The sequence below is a fragment of the Protomyctophum parallelum genome (assembly GCF_964188405.1).
Source record: "Protomyctophum parallelum genome assembly, chromosome: 3".
Taxonomy (NCBI): domain Eukaryota; kingdom Metazoa; phylum Chordata; class Actinopteri; order Myctophiformes; family Myctophidae; genus Protomyctophum; species Protomyctophum parallelum.
Window position 1 is genome coordinate 3,059,409 of NC_139698.1, and position 2,500 is coordinate 3,061,908.

Genomic DNA, 2,500 nt, shown 5'->3' on the forward strand with positions numbered 1-2,500 from the left:
ATATGGGGGACAAGGGGAGACCAACCTAGTCCCCATATATGGGGGACAAGGGGAGAGCAACCTAGTCCCCATATATGGGGGACAAGGGGAGAGCAACCTAGTCCCCATATATGGGGGACAAGGGGAGAGCAACCTAGTCCCCATATATGGGGGACAAGGGGAGAGCAACCTAGTCCCCATATATGGGGGACAAGGGGAGACCAACCTAGTCCCCATATATGGGGGACAAGGGGAGACCAACCTAGTCCCCATATATGGGGGACAAGGGGAGACCAACCTAGTCCCCATATATGGGGGACAAGGGGAGACCAACCTAGTCCCCATATATGGGGGACAAGGGGAGACCAACCTAGTCCCCATATATGGGGGAAAAGGGGAGAGCAACGGACTTGAACTCATGCTTCCTTCATGCCTGAGTGTCCAAGTTGCTCCTTTACACCTGACAGGGGGGAGTTTCCCTGGTTGGACGTATAGCGTGTGGAAGGAACACGTTATTCCAACCAGTTCCTTATTTCCCCTCCATCAGGCTATAGCTAGTTTAAACTAGTTCAGTTTATTTGATCATCCTTCAGTTTCAAATACAATATTTAAAGACAATGAATGGAAGCTGTTATGAAAACCAAACCAAACCAAAACATGAGTTCAGGCAGAAGATAAAAGCTTATAAATGCCTATCCTATACTTACAACAGAACATGAATCGTAATACTCATTACATTAACATTAACAGATTCTGAACGGGAACCCATTTTGGTGTCAGCATCATGTCGTGCTTTAGCTATTGAAAAATAGCAGATCTACAAGCTCATAGCGCGCCACGAGCTTGTAGGTCTGCTATTTTTGAAAAATCGAAGAACGACTGACATTTTTTTTAGAATCTGATCTCAGGTCAGAATGGGTTTATCAGACCAGTGTGTTTCCGGTGGAAACCTTGTGTGAATCTGATCTCAGGTCAGAATGGGATAATATTAACAGATTCACAAAACAGAAGTCCGATACGAGAATTCCACCCTACACCATCCCCCCCCCCCCCACACACACACACACACACACACACACACTACATAACCGTCAGATTACATGCAGGTTCATATCAGTAAACTGATACAGTATTGGTTTCAGCTGTTACAGTTTCAGACATGCAAACATGACATCGCTTTAATTAATGACTTCATTCTATTGACTATAGTATTAAAATGTTGTCTGTTTTTATGTCCAATATACTGTATTTGCATTTCAGTTCATGAAGTTAATATGATTCAGTATAACTAAATACACTTGGAATTAAATACACATTTTACTTTTCAGGATTCCAATTCAAAAGTAGCAAAAAAATTAAAATAATAATAATAATAATCAGGCTTTCAATTCAAATGTAGCAAAAATAGCAGATCTACCAGATCAAAATGCGACATGTTTTAACCCATTCTGACCGGGCACCCATTTTGGTGTTGGCATCATGTCATGCTTTAGCTATTGAAAAATAGCAGATCTACAAGCTCATATCGCGCCACCGAGTGGCGCGATATGAGCTTGTAGGTCTGCTATTTTTGAAAAAATCGAAGACACTTTTAGAATCTGATCTCAGGTCAGAATGGGTTAATAATGAAACTGTCAGGATGTAATAGACATTTTTAGAATCTGATCTCAGGTCAGAATGGGTTAAGCTTGTAGATCATGTAGATCGTCAAGGTGTTACAGTACGGGCTAAAGTACCTGACACTCCACACAGCACCAACAGAAGTAATCTGGTATTTTATATGAGTCGACTAAAACTATGACGATAAATGTCCGTCGACTATTATTTTTTTATCACTGACAAAAACTAAATGGAAACAAAATTAAACCAAGCTAAGATGACTAAGACTATACATTTACTGGCAATTTTGTCGACAAATAAAAACTAGACTAATGTTAGGGAGAGACTATGGTGGAGAAGTAAAAGACAAGTCATGTTACGCTCGGTTGCAGCATGCTGAAAATAGCAGATCTACAATATTTCTATATTCCGCTATTTTCACAGTGCAAAAATCAGTCATTATGGCATCACCAAAGGCCCGCCAGAACACATTTTAGTCGACAAAATCAACTTCTCCACACAGCGCCCTAACAGACGTAATCTAGTATTAATATTTAATATTTCTATCAGTTAACTGAAGCTCCGCACAGCGCCCTAACAGATGTAATCTAGTATTAATATTTAATATTTCTATCAGTTAACTGAAGCTCCGCACAGCGCCCTAACAGATGTAATCTAGTATTAATATTTAATATTTCTATCAGTTAACTGAAGCTCCACACAGCGCCCTAACAGATGTAATCTAGTATTAATATTTAATATTTCTATCAGTTAACTGAAGCTCCACACAGCACCCTAACAGATGTAATCTAGTATTAATATTTAATATTTCTATCAGTTAACTGAAGCTCCGCACAGCACCCCAACAGATGTAATCTAGTATTAATATTTAATATTTCTATCAGTTAACTGAAGCTCCGCA

General features: G+C 39.7%; 1 protein-coding gene across 1 annotated transcript in view; it reads right to left on the bottom strand.

Annotated features, from left to right (window-relative positions):
• Positions 1-2,500, bottom strand: part of LOC310856071 (trypsin-3-like) — a gene marked incomplete at both ends in the record, with an annotated part of 12,429 nt that overhangs the window by 9,693 nt on the left and 236 nt on the right. The window lies entirely within an intron of this gene.